Raw genomic sequence first — 16,994 nt, forward strand, 5'->3', positions numbered from 1 at the left:
AGCACAGACATCTGAAATTTGGCCTGCATACTAAGGGATTCCTAGGGGTGTGTACTGCAGGCTTTAAAAAAATAACAACCCCACCTTATTTAAACCAGTCTCCATGTTTGAAGCCTGCAATACCAACTTCAGTTACTAGGTGGCAGACTTCCCTAACTAACACATGGCTTTGCAATTGATAAGAGTTTGAAGCTGGGGTTGGGGGAGGATGATCTCAGGCACAGAGTTATATAGGTGCTCCCCCCCCCCCCCGCATTTCCCTGAGCGGCCGTTTCCCTCTCAGGGAAATGGAGTGGACAGACTCTTCCTTCAAGAGCTATAGGGGTACAACATTGCAGTGGTTGCGACTTAACTCAGTTAGGATGAGCACAATGTGCTCAACTTTGACAATTGCATGACTTTGCTCAAAAGCTTCAATGTATTAAACTAAGGGCAGTTCCAACCCATGGTGAAGCCAGGTCCATTCACTAGTAATTTATAAATTTGCACAGCTCCCTTCCAAAGAGTTTGATCAAAGTTTAGATCTAGCAGAATAGAAGAAGTTTCCCAAGTAACAGAAAAATATTTTCTATCCTGTATTCATGTATAAAACTCCCTAAATTGTTTCTGACAGTTGTAACTTTATTAACCTAAATATGTGCTGCCTTATCTCTCACAAGCCTCTCTATTTTAAAGCTGCACGTGTTACCTTTTACTTTATGTCCAGGCTTTAAAACTAGCATATTGCAAAGTTCAAGGAATTGAAACTGAGATTACAGGGTCTTTTAATAGGGCTACCTATATACTGATAACAACACATTATTCTAAAACACATTATGTATAAGTAGGTTGAATTGAAATAAATTATTCTTGAGTGAGATTGGGGAACACAAAATAGCAAATTGAGCACAAATGTTTTAGAAACCTTCTATAGCTGCAAGCCTGCACACCAGCCTTCTCCAATCTGGAACCCTCCAGATATGTTGGAACTACAACTCCAATCATTTCCAATTATGGGGGTTGCATTCCCAACATATCTGGAGGGCGCCAGTTTGGGGAAGGCTGCTGCACACTATTATGAAAGTTTAAATCCCATTGGCTTCCGAGGCATTTAAGCAATCTAACACACACACAGGACTGCAGCCTATGTTTTTAATTTTCCTTCCGTGATTGAATGCTATTGTGCTTATTGTCTTTGGTATATTTGTTCTCTTAATCAGATAATCCATTAAGGATCATTTCCCATACTTATATGTTCTACTTCCTTCTGCTCATGTCAACATTTGATTCTTAATGCTCACTTAAGTAGTACATTTAAATGAATTTTACTTTAAATCTATTTGGATTTGGTCTGCTTTTTATCATCAGAAAACAATTAAGGCTGGAGCTTGTGGATCCTATCAGGAAGGAACTGGGATGGGACTCCAAACACTTAAAGGCCTAAAGCTCACAACCTTTAATCACAAAGCACACTCTTGCTCTGCAGTCTTTGTACACATTTCTGTTCTGAAGAAGTGGTGCATATAGACACAGCATAGAAGTTCCCAGTACTGATGTAAGGGGGACAATCTGAGACCCAAATTCAGACCCAATGCAAATACAGCAACAGCTACCAGGAGTATTTTTGTAAAGCCCTGTTGGATGGTTTGCAAAAAGGCTTTTAGGGGATGGTATAGGGAAGGAATGAACCAAGCAATGGAGAAGGATGCCTTGCATTGCGTGGCATTACCCTTTGTTAGAGGAGTCCTGACTCCCTTGCATGATACAAGGAATGGCCTATAAAACCCTTGCAATAAATGAGTGTTAGCAGAAAACAGCTACCTGGCTCTGCTGCCCTGCTCAAAAATAAGACTTCACAGTTGCAGAAGCATATATTACTGCTTATGCCACAACAGTAGATACTAGGGATTGCCTCTATCATTTTCTCCATGAGGCTTGTGAAGAGGGGCAGGAAGGAGTCCCCCCACCTCCATATGGTTAAGAGGCAACATACCTGGAGATGTTCAGACCGTTATACTATCTGTAAGACTTAGAATTTTGAAAGAGCTCTACTTTTATTTCCATATCTTCTGAATTCTTTTGACCACTGATTTGATTCCCAAGACTTCATAAAGTTTTCTTGAAAGTCTAGTTTTATCTGTATGCACCAGCAAGTATGACAGTTTAGGTCTTAGTTGAGTGCCATGCTATAAATATGTAATGCAATCCATACCCCATTTTTATACTTTTAAGCATGCAAGTTGATTCTTGACAACAAGTCTGCAAAAATTCACTGCATAGGGTGACCATATGAAAAGGAGGACAGGGCTCCTGCAGTTTTAACTGTTGTGATAAAGAGGGAATTTCACCAGGCACTACATGCATACAAATGACACCTGCTGAAATGCCATTTTCAATATAATGGTTAAAGTTACAGGAGCCTGCCCTCCTTTTCATAGGGTCATCCTAATGCTGCACACATTCTTGGGAGCAGGAATGAAAAGTAATCTGTGGAAGACCACATAAGATGTCTATCTTGAAACAGCCAGCATGCTTCAAAGTATGAAATACAGTATTTTTTTGTCTCATGGTGTTCCACTAAGATCTGATTTATATCTTAGCATATTATCCCATCCAGAGTGGGCTCTAGTACTAGGCAGAGTGAAGCAAGTGCCCCAGGTTGCAAATTTAGGAAACACCAGTGGCAATAACCCCACCCCACTCCCAGCTGTTCCTCCTGCACCCCACATCCACAGACATCTTTTGGAGGACAGAGCTGTATATGCCACATGACCTGCCTTGCACCCCCTAAACTAAGCTGCTGCCCTCAGGGTCTGTGGGAGATGGCAGTGTTGAAATAAGATTCATCTTCCAAACTAGTTGGTTTTTGTATAATTGTTGTGAACCGCCCAGAGAGCTTCGGCTGTGGGGCGGTATATAAATGTAATAAAATAAATAAATAAATAAAGTGCCATGGGATATAATCTTGTCTTTTGCCTCAGGAAACAAAATGTGTTGGGCCAACCCTAATTCCATCCAGTAGTTGATATGGTGCAACCAGAATTTTGTGTCACAATAGCTATGGAATCCCATGCAAGGAAAGTAAAAGAGCGTAGGGCAGTTCTGTTCCACTTGCCTCTGAAAGCAAAGGGGAGACTTTCTGCATCTTTTACGTGATACAGTACATAAGTATAAGGAATATTAAGGGAAATGACCTAGCCATATAGCTTCACATCCTTGGAGTGTTCCTGGATTATACCACGAAACTCCAAAATTACACTACTGTGCTCTACACTGAGCTGTCCTTGATGATAACAGCCTGGAAACTTTAGCAGGTGCAAAACACACAGTCAAGCCCAATAGCAGATGGCTTGAAACCTTCAGGAGGGACCATGCTGACTCTGCCACCAACGCAAAATGCCTGTTACAGCCACCCAGGATCACCCAGCTGGTCAGATGCTGTATTTCCTTTGCCCAGCACTTTGCTGGATTTCCTTTGCCCAGACCAGGCACCTGCGGATTGTGCATGTCATTTTAATGCCCCCACAATGTCTCTGGACCCTCAACATAGTGTTGTTCTGAACTAATGCAACAGTAGGACCTGAGAGGTATTGTGGGGGAATTAAAATAACGAATACCTGCCAGCTACAGCACTTACTGACTAGATCAGCTTTTGTTGCTGCCACTTTCAAGAGGGAAAATAGTGGCTCCACCATTCCAGAGAGGGTCACTGAGGATAGTGAACATGGTAAAGCATCCCTCTCCACCAAGATAAATGTGAATGACTAACAGGGTGAATGATGAGGATGTCTTTGTCCCACTTAGCTAGATTGGTCAAGAGGTTTAAGAAGGAAAATCAAGGGGCTGTAGAGAAGCATGAGACAATAAAGAAATTCCAGATTACACTTATTGGCAGAAATCTCACTCAGCTTGGGGGAGGGGATTCTTTCTGTTCATTTGGAGCTTTCACGGAAGCTAGTTAATATGCTAGAGTTGAAGAGGTTTTAGGCAGGTGGGGGGAGTTGCAAAAAGAGGCTAAATGCAGTTGCTAAATGGACCAAAGGCAACAGAAGATTTACCAACCACCTTCAGTACATCAGAACATATGAAGATACATTATGTCAAGTCAGGCCATTGATCCAATTAGCTCAATATTATCTACTCTAACTGAGGGTGGCTCTTCATGGACTCAAGTAAATACCTTTCCCAAACCTTCTAACAAGATGTGACAAAATTCACCCTCTGCATCCAAATAATGGGAGGAAGAGGAAGGAAAAAATGTGAGGTCTAAGATGGAAGACTAATTGAGGCCTACCACTGCTGCCAAATAATAGTTTTCTTCTTTTTTCTTTTTCCTACCCATCATTTGTAATCTGATGTAATATGTCACCGTGCAACGTTACTATAGTACAGACATATATTCCTTTCAGGTTTCAAATTTGGACAGCCAACACTGCCTGCACTAAACCTTGCTCTATATTTTCTTTAAACCGTATTCCAGTTAGAACAAACCACAGCATATGAGAGGGGCATGTCCATTTTAAAAAGTCCATTAATTCTGAGCCATAATCACACTCAGAAGAAAAACTGTGAAAATAATTAGAGATGTAAGAAAACAACAACCCTGACCCCACCCAGCATTAACATCTATAGTGCTGTTTAGAATACCAAAAATCACAGTTAGGTCTTAGGTAGCAGCAAGAAAAAGGAGATACATTTCATGTAATATGAAACTGGCAAAGCAGTAATCCACCTCTCATTGGAATACAAATGCTGCTAATTTCCTCTGTGTGGTTCAAAGCTGTCAAAGAGAGTCTAATCTTTTATTAGTTTTCAGAGCAGTCACCACCTCTCAGGGAAGCTAAATAAGCCTTAAGCATAGCAACTTTAAAATTGCAGCCTGTCTTACAAGTGCAGCTATTCAAAAATAAAATAAATGACCCTCTGCCAGGCTGCAAATTTTACAGTGATGTTTATTGCATTTCAGTGTTAGAGGCAAGACCTGGGATTATATTTTTTGACAACAGTTGTCACGCTTAACCATGACAGAGGAAAATCCCCCAAGCACAACCAAATAAATCACCATACCTGCTGTTGGGTGAATTCCTATATCTATGCCTGAACCTGTTCAAACTGCAAATCAGTGTAGCCTCTCTCAACAAAACTATAGCTGACTGGGGACAACAGAGAGGAATTCACCATCACTTGCTTAATATGGGGTTTAGTGGGATCTACACCCAGCACAAATGCTATCATTTCTGACACATCCAGGGCATAATTATTATTATTATTACTTATTGAATTTTTATACCGCCCAACAGCCGAAGGTCCCTAATATTTATATTAGGAAAAGGAAGTTATTAGAGGCAATAAGGCTTCCTTCAGAAAATGGAAGTCTCACTGAAATGACAAGAACACAGAGGAACACAAATTTGTATTTTTAAAAATTCAAGCCAACGATAAAGGATTCAAAAACACCATCTTGGAAGAGTTCTTGTCACCTTGGGAAGGTTCTCCTCTTAAAGGTGGCTTAAAAATCGCTTTAAATATATAAAATAAAAATAACTTTTTAATGTGAGTATAATCATGGACTGTGGTGTGAATAGCCATGGACATCTGTGTACTGCAGTGCTTGACCACAGTGTGAATCATAAAATAATTTTGAAAGGTCACACTTAAAAGTTTACATTACTACCTTTATCAACTAACTTTGAAAGTGGAAGATTTCAAAGCAAAACTACTTCCTTGGGGTTTAGGCTAGCAACTTTTATGATTTGGTAACATTGGTGCTACGCAAACCTAGTGTTATTATTTCATGCTAAGGAAAGTGACAGATGAACATCCATTGTTCTGGTAAGCATTAACTATGACCTTAGCTAAATGGGGCTTTATCCTGGGGCGAACCATGGGATTATCCCTGTGTGTCCAAATCCCGGGATCAGAGAGGGATCATCCCTCCCTTGCCCTGGGATACAACCCTCCCCTTTGGCCGTGTTTTTTCCATGGTCCCGGGCTGGGCCTGAGACCATAGAACGTGTGGCCAGGTGCTGCAGGTTGACTTGGGTCTGCGCGATTCCTCGCAAGGAGCCGGGAGCTGCGCCCATCAGGGGTAGGGTGGGGGGAGTGGGGAAAATAATTTAAATTTTAAAAAGGACTTACCTTTAGTGTACGAGTGTTTGTGCGCTGCTGGTCCTTTAATTTTTTTTTTAAAATGGCAGACACGATGCCTCTCCTGCTGAGGTCATCGTGTGTCACGTGTAGACAAAAGAGGGATCTCGCATTAAACACAATGCAAGATCTTCCCTCCTCCGTCGCGGGATAGCAGGTAGGTCTATCTAAGGCCTATAATCCATTCTTCCTTCTGTGTCTGTTTACCTAATCGCTGTTATGCTCCTCCTCACCATTGCCCAAGATAGTTTCAACTAGGCAATCTAGAAAGTATAATCATATGTTGTTACTTGTTCCCAGTATAGGAAAATTGGAATTTGATGAGGTTTGATATGGCTTCTTGCCAATAGGTTCTCTTTTCTATAAAACCTGTAATACCACAAACTCAAAATGCTTGGAAAAAGAAAAAAGAATACTTCATGGGAAGCAAATATTTCTCTCCTCTTAAAGATTACAAGGTGTTTCTTAAAAGTGAACACTGACATGTGAAGGTAAGCAATACTAAAGGAGATCTGGACAAACTCATATTCTTTCTAGATTTTCAGAATATCTTTGTTACAGTTTGTTACAAAAGTTTGTTATAAAACATCCCTCCAGTCTTTGAAAATTTCACCCACAGAATTTTGGGTATTACAACCAAGACTGGGGTTGTTAGGCTTTTTGAGTTAGGTTTTCTTTTTATTCAGTACTTAAAAAGGGCCCTTCAAACATGTAGGAAATATGTGTCTACTTCCATGTACATAGTTCAATTTAAATATACCATATCATTAGGATTGTCAGCTTTTTAATTGGCTCTGCTCCTGTGTCTTTAATAGGAGTTATACAAGCAGACATTAAGCAGGTGAAGCATTTTGAAAAAACTTATTCCTGAACTTAACTGAAGATGTACCAGCAAGAACCAAATGCTTTACTGGTGTGCTACATTTATTCTAAAATAAACACCCACAAAATAAATAACTTTTAATTATTAGGATCTAAGATTTAGCACCATTCAAATTAATTTGAATTACTTGAGATGAATTACTTAAATTATTGTTCTTCTGAGTTTTAACTTACTTAAATTATTTTGTAAGAATGTAATATAACAATTAATATCATTATAAAATCACTAGGATTCAGCTTCCATTTTTTAGATGTCAGCAAAAGTATACATAATTAAGCTTCCTGACAGCTAGCATAATTTCTTTTCTAATAGGTAAAAATATCTTCCCCATAAGGGGACAGGGTAAGAATCTGCATTAGACTACCAAATGTAAACCTCCTTTTTCATGTTGTAATTCAATCCAGATTTGTAAAAAATAAAATAAAATAAATGTTACAAACATAAAGGGGTCTTTGCTGAGAAAGAGAGAGAGAGAGAGAGAGCTACATCAGAACTAGAATTACAAATGGAATGCTAAACACAAATGCTGAAGACCACTGCATTGAACTCAGATGTACAGTGGTGGCCAAAACTATGGACTCTTTTTGAAATTTTCATGTTTTGCAACTTTGCATGCTTATCGAAAATGTTATTTCAAGAAATTCAAATGTTTATAAATCAATTTAAAGACCTGATTCACGTAATACAACAATCCTGCTTCTTTTCCTGGGTGTCCAATCAACTCTTTTCTTTGGTGCCATTGCTCTATTTATGATGTATGTACGTACACTTTTAATTTGAGAAATACTTCAAATATTCACACAATCTCCAATTGCGCTTCAGTTACAGAACGAACAGCAAAACTGACTTCCCCCAACTTGAAACATGATGTATCGCAGCTACTGCCAAGTGATTGGTCCCAAGAACAAGGACTGTGATTGGCCAGTAGAGTTTGTAATTCCAATCTGCAGCTTCAATCACACTTGTGTTTGTTTTTAGACTAAAGTAAGCATAACTTTTTTGTACTGCAGATATTTGCATTCTTTTTTTTTGTATTGAATTCAGCATTAAATTCTCTTTCAATTGATATATAAACATTTGAATTTGTGAAACAGAACATTTTCTATAAGCATGCAAAGTTGCAAAACATGAACATTTCAAAAGGTGTCCATAATTTTGGCCACCACCGTATTGTATCTTCCTTCATTATACAGATACATTGACCATCATTTATCATAAGTTTACAGCAACCTGGGGAGAAAAACCTCAATGCCCTAGGAATGAAATTGCTTATGCTGACCATAAATAAAGATTGAGACCCTTTTAAAGAATAAATACAGGACTTAATACTGAACCACCTATCATCATAAACTCACAAGGTTACAAGTCAAGGAGCAACAACAAAGTAATTTTGTGGCCAGTTCTGGGTGCCACGCTTTAAGAAAGATGTAGACAAATTGAAATGGGTTCAGAGAAGGGCCACAAAGATGGTCAGCAACGGAGAAAACAAGTCATATGAGAAAAGGTTGAAGGAATTGGGTATGTTTCGCCTTGAGAACAGAAGACAGAGGTGGGACACGATAGCACTCTTCAAATTCTGAAAGGGCTTGTAGAAAATATGAAAGAATGACCAGCAGCCATGTTGAAGAAGAAACTAAAGTTCCTCTCCCAGGTGAACTCCATCCCTCCTTCCTATTCTCCCTTTAACTCAAGAAGAACTGCAACAATATCATGCCACAGGGCTGTCACACAGAAGAGGCCAAAGACTTCTCTGCTTCCCTAGAGGGCAGGAGAGTAGATTTTGACTGAACTTTAGGAGAAACATCTTCATGTTACGAACAGTTAAACAATGGAACCAATTGCCTAGAGGAGTGGTGAATTCTCCCTCACTGGAAGTCTTCAAGTTGAAGTTGGACTGTTGGGGATGCTTAAGCTGTAGATTTCCTGTATCAAACAGGGTGGCCGACAAGGTCACCTTCAATTTTATGATTGAATTGTTCAGTTTTAAATGTAGTACACCATTCTCCATTCAGTCGTACTGATATGACTTTACTGAATTTTCTGGTGGAGTTTTCTTTAATTATTTAAAAGCACAGCAGTAACATTGTGCATGCAAACAGAATGGTCCATATTTAAGCCACTATAACAGTCACAAATTCCTACATAAGCCAATGGGCTTGAACTGTCCAATACGTACTTATATTCTACTTTAGCTTTAACCACACAAAAATCTTAGTAATGATTTTATTGTGAAACATAAACCAAAGGTTTATAACAAGAAAATGGAGGATCTTATAATGACTGCAGCAGATGTGATAAGAATATTACTTGACTTGAAATTGATTACATTTATAATTTTCAGTGAATGATGGGCTCCAATGCCAAAACAAATTTCTAGACCACAGGAGCTCAATTACACTGAGATCCTACATTTATTTATTTTAAGAAATAATGTACTGATAACAGTGTCTTGGATGATCTAAGAAAACTGCAATCCTAACCACAGTTTTCAGGTTGAACTCAGTGGCACTTACAGTTTTACAACTGATCTGCAAATCCTGTTCCATACATCAGGTTCTGCAAGTTTTATTTTTCATAACATTGTGAAAATAAACTGTTTTTCAAGATAATTCAATTCATTACTACTACTTTAGTTATACAAAAGTGTCCTTATTGTAGTACTATGGGAATTAAACTTCTGTGCATTTCAGCTGCTTTTATACATTTCAACTCTTACAACATTTCTTGATTTTGCCTAACACAAGTAAAACGTTTATAACTACTAAAAGCTGTCAATTTTATCTCTGTAAAATCATCTTCTGTGTAAAATTAAGCATACACATATGCCGTCCTATGTCTTTATTCTCCAGAGGGAAAAGAACTTAATCTTCTCTGTGGTTAATCATGAGACATACTAAATACAGATTACTAATCATCCAGTGGTAACATTGCAAAGTGAAATTTTTTAAGAAATAAATTAACTTTTGATTTTTTGTAAAGTGTGCTAAATTTGCCAGTTCCACACAATGGTAGTAGCAAAATTAACACAGATTGTCTGCATTAGAAAATGAAAATAAAAACTGAATACTTTTTCTGATAGATGGGTGCAATTTCTGACTATTTTCTGACTATCCATTCAATGCTGTTAATGACATCTGAAATTATGACCTTTAAATTTATATGGTATGAGAACTGATAAGATTTGATTATAATTGTTAGACCTCACAGGTCCATATTGCCCAGCCCAAAATATGACCCAGTTAATCCAATACTAAGTATGAACAAAATCTAGTCACTGAATCTCTGACAGAGACTGGGGAAGAGGGAAAGAAGGGGACAACTGAACATACAGCTGAATCCCATGTATGAGTATTTGGAAGTAGGTCTTACTAGTTCAATGGAACTTAGGCCCAATATAAACATAATGCTAGTAATGCAAGAGAAATGTATCTGCATAGTGTAGGATGCTACAGACATCTTGTTTAAATCAGGTCAGCTTGCCAATGAATGCGTCAATAGCACAAGCAGCAGCCAGTGAAACTGTTGGTTAGTAAACAAGGCGGGAGGGGAATGCATGCAATTACCAGAAACCATTGGGAAGCAACAGTGGAGGCAGGTGGAGCCTCAGTCAGTATTGTGCAAACTTGTAGTTACTGATTGGCTAGTTGTCATAGCTATATCAAACTTCCGCCCCAAAAGAACAATTAAAGAATGAATCATTGCCATCACTCTTCTGCATAGATAAAGATTTTTGTGACACTCACAGCAGTTCAGAGGTGTGGTTGAAACGGTGGGCTGGACCCACCTGTGATTCAAAAGGACCTCATGAATTCATAAGGACATTATGAAAGGGTCACCAAGCTATCAATAGTGACTGCTGTAGCAGACACACTAAACACAATAGATGGGGGTGGGTGGGATTTACAAAGGGACTTCAGAATCAGGTGAGGGAGGCAAATCAATGGTGTATCAAATAGGAATAAATTTCTGTTGTTGAGTCCCTTGAGTAAAATTCTGGGACAGCTGAGTGTGCTCCTTTAATCAGGTAAATGAAATATAAAAACTACAGGTATTCCCAAACAGTATTAAAATATTTCACTTCTGTAGTGTTTGTAACGTCATTTCAGTGGGGATTGATCTACTCAAATTTCTCTCCGTTTTTTGTCCCATGCTGAGAAGAAAGCTATGCTAATTTGCTTGCATTAAGTAAGGGGAATAATGCCATTGTAAAGGATTTCTATCCATCCGTCCAGGAGGCAGAAGAACTTTACAATAGCCCACACTGTTTCCCCTAAAATGTTTGGAAATATTGTTGGACCTTCTAGAAATGATGTTAATACTTTCCAGCTGAATTTCCAACAGCGACAACAACAAAAAGAGTGTGAATGCAGTTTAGAAAATGCAAGATAGAATAAATCTAGCTGGGGTTTGGGTATGGCTTTTAAATTATGGCTTTTAAATTTAAATTATAAATTATAAGCTTTTAAATTACTCCTATATCCTGAGATTGTCCCAGGATCATCCCTGTGCATGCAAATGACACACAGGAGATCCCGGGAGCAGGCAGGGATGACCCCTCTAGCTAAGGCCAAAGTTTTGACCTAGTAAACTGATGCAACATTATAATTTCCCCTCTTCTACCAACCACCAGCCTTTTAAAAATCTTAATTCCTCTCTCTCTCTCTCTCTCTCTCTCTGTTGTATGTCAACTCTCTGCTCTAATTGTCTTTCTCAACTGACACCACCTGTCACTCACTGCAACTCTACAGGTGGATGCTCAAGTCACAGGGCTCATCTACACCAAGCAGGATATTTCACTATGAAAGCGGTATGAAAATGGTATATAAAAGGCAGGTGCCACACTACTGCTTTATAGTGGTATTGAAGTGCACTGCAGGATGTGCACTACTGCTTTATAGGGGAACTGAAGTGCACTGACAACTGTTGGGGCCCATGACACATCTACACCAAGCAGGATATAGTGCTATGAAAGTGTTATGAAAGCGGTATGTGGTATGTGTCATGGGCTCCAAAAATTGTCAGTGTACTTCAATACCACTATAAAGCAGTGGTGTAGCTCCTGCCTTTTCATACCACTTTCATAGTGGGATATCCTGCTTGGTGTAGATGCTTTTAACTGGGTGACCAAGGGAGGTTCATTATACACTTTTAATTGGGCAGAGAATAGTATTTTCCCTTTGTAGATTATCATACTTAGACTGTGTTATGCTGCTACTGCCCTTTTACACTTTTATGCTGCAATCCTATACACACTTATCTGGGAGTAACTCCCATTGAATTCAGTGTGACTTACATTTGAGAAGGCATGTACAGGATTCCACTGTTAGCATTCAATCCTATGCTTGTTTGTCTTTATGATGATGAAGATCTCCTCCAGCAAGACCAGAGACAGATCTCGAAGGATCACCTCCCCCCCACTCATCCCTGCCCCTCCCAGTGCCAAAGAAAATGGCAGCTATCTTCCCAAGATCAGTGTTGTATCCTCATGAAGAAGATGCTGAGGAAGGAAAAGGTGTGCACTGGTGAGAGAGGAGAGGTTGTGAAGTCTCTCATTCCCTGCTCCCAGGTTCAGTATGACATAGCTAGACAGGCTCAAAGGCCCATCTAACAAAATATGCTTTACAGGAGAACGCTACTCCTATGCCACTCTTCCCACCATGCCTGAAACTGCCTGGCAGGGTATTGGATTCTTGGAAGCTTCTGTCTATGGACAGCAATTCCATAGGACTGTACTCTAACTGTAGTTTCCTGTCACATCCAAATACAAAAAACTCTAATTTGCTCTTACCAGTTAGTTCAAAGAAACCAGGATTTGAAACCACATTTGATACTGGTTTATTTGAACTATGGTTAGAATAAATCAGTTTCCTGTATTTGGATGTAATAGAACCAGTGGTTTGTTCAGAATTGTGACCATAAGCTTTTAAATTACTCCCATTACTCACAAAGGAAACTCAGGGCTCACTATGGTACATTCTTGTAACGAAAATTCATGGTTGTCTATTACAGTTGAACCTGGTCATAGGCTTTTTTCCTCACAGAGACTGGATGCTGATTTTGCTAGTCCAACTAGAAGATGGAGTCAACAATATTAGAGCATGGTGCAGTCAAATTGAGCAGCTATTGCATGAAAAAACCTGAACTAGTTGAAATTTCTCTTCCTTAGATATTGTTAAATCCCTCTATATTTTTATCTACTACTTCCAGTTTAATACTTCAGTATTGAGGAAGCTGCCATTTGAACAAGCCCTTTGAGTATTTTTCTTAGCAAAATATGTTTTATAGTAATGTTTGGCTCTTTTATGCTATCTAGAAGCTGATGTTCTAAGCACAGTAGCTTTTATCAAGTCCAGATCTCACATTCTGACCCACCTGTGTATTCTCGTTGTGGTTGACACAAAACTAATTTTGTTGTATACGTTCCCCCCCCCCCCCCACTTAGAGGACTCCATTGCTGTGGTTAAACTTCTTGCTATTTGGCAATCTATCATTTCCATGGACCATCATTTACCATCTTATGGGTGGTCTACTATTTCCCCTAAAGTTCCATTTGTGCAGCAGGCCAAAGCCAAAGCAGGGTTAATATGGGCAAGCATCATCGTTAACATCAAAGCGACTGCATGCATGCATAGGGGGAAGTTCTTCTCTTTTATCTACCTGCAACTCAATTGTATATCTTTCTTTTTGTCTCCTTGTAACCATACAAAGGCCAAGAAAAAAAAAGCACAAAAGCGCACGCCAAGGGAAAAAAAACCCAAAACCCCCCACAAAACTTCCCTGTTTCTATAGGTGAATTAATTCCAGACCGTGAATCGTTTAATGTTTAACCTATAACAAAGTCAACTATTTCCATCTGAAATGCCAGATAGTCATGTGGAACATTTTCCCTGAAATTTTGTTTTATTATTAAAATTACTCCTTCACTTCGAAGACAGAATCACAAGGGTTTCTGGCATACAATATAAAGCAAAAAATGGGATCTGTGCATAATCTCGCTCAATACAAAAAGTGGAAAACACATCTGGAGGGGTGGTATATGGCTTTTTTAAACAATTGGATCCTATGCACATATACTCAGAAGCAAATCCATAATGTCAATGCAGCTTACATCTGTGTAAGTGTGTTTACATATTTGTGGATTTACAAATATGTAAATTTTTACATATTTCCTAACTTCCTAAATGGAGGTTATTAAATTTATCAGGAACAATTCATGCTTATCAGATTACTGTTTTGCCAGCAGAGGTCACCATTGCTTTAAATGGTATGATAGACCATGGCATCTCTCCCTCTCTCTTTTTAATAGAAAACTTTAAGGGATGGCCTGGAAGAGCTACATCCTCTTATATTTGATGACATCTCAGTAAAAATAAAACATTTTAAAAGTATAACAACTCCAACGTGACTACAATACAACCAGAATTAAATGTGTTAATACAAATAACAAATACAACTCTTCCTTTAAACTGCGACTAATAAAATGGAATACAAGGATATGTGCATGAATCTTGAAACAAAACTTACTTCCTATGAACTCCATGCAATGGATACAGATTTTAATGCATAGAACCAATACAAACTGACATAAACAAGTGGGGTCTATCCCCTCAACAGTAAAACCACATATTTCATTGGTTGGATCCATATTTAGTCATACTTAGAGTAGAGCCACTGAACTCAGTGGAACTTAAGTTAGTTATGACTAACTTGCCCTATGATTTCAATGGGTTTACTCTAAGTATGACTAAATCTGGATCCCACCCCATATCTATATCACCCAAATTTGTCACCTACATGTTGTTCCAAAAGCATTTTCCACTTAGAAACAAGTGAGGCTTTCTGAACCTAAAATCTGACAGTTTAATGCTAATAAGAAATAATTGTTCTTTTAAGTTAGGACTGCCACTTGCAGTCATATAAAACTTTTATATGACAAAGGAAAATTCTTGAGCTTTCTGCAAATTTTTTAAATGAATTTGAAAACAACTCACTCAAAAGAAGAACAAGGATGCTTTTAAGCAAAGTTGTTAACTTTGTTCTTGTCAAATGCTTGGAGAAAATAATGAGCAATAGAGTCCTCATAACTTCTATCATGAAATAGATTCTGTCCCTTTAGGGCGAGTTCCCTGCATTTCTCAAGTTGTTGAATAATCATTATCCCAATTCCACATACTCTTTTGAAAGTGACTATATTGCTGAACAATGTCTCCAGATGTTCCTCAGAATGTTAAGCAATGATTCAGACACTTGACATAAAGGTCCTGATCCTCTTTGTCTCAGCATGTTACCCACCCAACTCATTTGGCTTTTGGTCCTTACTATCCTTTTGTCATGGAGGCAAGATAGGAGTGCTTTAAGTCCCCTTTTCAGAGTTTTATGGAACATAACAATATGCTGCTCATTTTATAACAGCATAGTGTAGCCCATACAATGCCACAGAACTGTCATCACCACTAAATTATTTAGTTATGAAATTATTGTAAAAGCAAACACTACACTGAAGACATTACTGCAACCAGCTGAGTTTGCAGTCATTTGCAAAAGTAAAGCTGTCAGGAAGAGTTTTAGAAACAATCTTTTAGAGCAACTTAACAACCAGGACCTCAAAGTTCAGTTACATTCTTAATTAGGCTAACATATGAGGCTAAATCACTGCACACATTAGAAAAGCAACACCTAACTCCACTTTGTATCGCAAAGGCATTACACTAACACATCGTGATGCCTACAAACTTCCAGGCTGCGATAATTTGGAAAAACCAGCCTGACAAGTAGGCACACTTCTATTTATATATTCATTTAGTTTCTGGGGAAGTAAGGGAAATGCTTGAAAGTTAAGTGGAGGAAAATACAAGCCCATAAGCTACAAAACAAGCTACTAAAGCAAAACACCCCCTCTCATCAGATCTCCCCATCTCTTTCCCCAGCTGTCTGGTGTTTCCCTTTGGAAAGCACAGCTTAATCACCAAGCATAAATCAATGAGCACCTTCAGTTTCCATCCTGTCCCTGCTAGGCACACAGCAGGGAGTTTGTTGCTTGAGGGTGGTGGGGTGCTAACTGACTGGAGAAATGCAACCCAACTAGTGTCTGGTGGCTTTAAAAGTATAAAATGGTGGCGAAGAGCCACCAATCCCTGCCCTGATTTACACCAGAATGCCACAGATACATGTATGTGTGTAGTTTCATAGAACTAAATAAATATGGGCAACTAATGCAATTTAAAACTACATACATAAATAAAAGTAACCTGTGCTGCTTAGCACGGGGCTGCTCTCTAGGGAAATGCATGCCACAGATCTCCGCGCAGACGTCTCGGTGAGGATGTTACAGAGGTTGGACTTTCTTGCTCTCGCAAATACGGATTCTTGCACCAAAGGCGCTGGCTGCAATTTCCAGTGCCAGCCAAAGGGACGGGCTTCTGGGAAATCGCGGACCTGGAGTTCGCTGGCGCCCGGAGAAGTGGACTCGGTCCCCCAGAGAGGAAACTTGGCAGCCAAGTGCGCTCCATGCCAGGGCAGCCCAAGCAGCCCTTTGGCACCCAAACTTCTCTCACGCGCCCGCCCGCCCCTTTCCCTGGCCGGAGCCTGGCTCACTCACCTCACGTGCTGCCGCCGCGGGCAGGTGGAGAAAGAGACCCCCTAGGAGCTGCTGTTGCTATAGGCGCCGCTGCCCCGGCTGCAGGGAATCCTCGAGCGCCTTGCTCCGTGGCCACTTTCCCAACGGACACGAGCCATTCAATTCACACGCGCGCCGCAGCCGCATTCACCGCGCTCTCCTTCAACTCCGGCGGAGCTGCTGCTGCACTGACTCACGAGAGGGACGCGCTCCTCCTGCGCTGCGCCTGGGTCCTAGCGCCATAAAATGCGCTCCCGGGGAGCTGCTCAGACTCGCAAAGGAAAGTCCCCGGAGGGGCGCTGACTGACTGACTGCTGAGGAACGCACGCGCCGGGAACGGAGCTGACTGAAAAGCGGCCCGAAACTTTC

The 16,994-nt window shown here is 39.7% G+C and overlaps 1 protein-coding gene across 1 annotated transcript in view; it reads right to left on the minus strand.

The window, feature by feature from the left end:
• Positions 1-16,781, minus strand: part of NGF (nerve growth factor) — a 70,161-nt gene extending 53,380 nt beyond the window's left edge. Inside the window, exon 1 of the mRNA XM_063119637.1 lies at positions 16,608-16,781. The gene's annotated coding sequence lies outside the window, so the exon portion shown is untranslated. The remainder of the gene's footprint in view (positions 1-16,607) is intronic.
• Positions 16,782-16,994: the final 213 nt, after the last annotated feature.

This window comes from Elgaria multicarinata, chromosome 1 (genome assembly GCF_023053635.1).
Source record: "Elgaria multicarinata webbii isolate HBS135686 ecotype San Diego chromosome 1, rElgMul1.1.pri, whole genome shotgun sequence".
Taxonomy (NCBI): domain Eukaryota; kingdom Metazoa; phylum Chordata; class Lepidosauria; order Squamata; family Anguidae; genus Elgaria; species Elgaria multicarinata.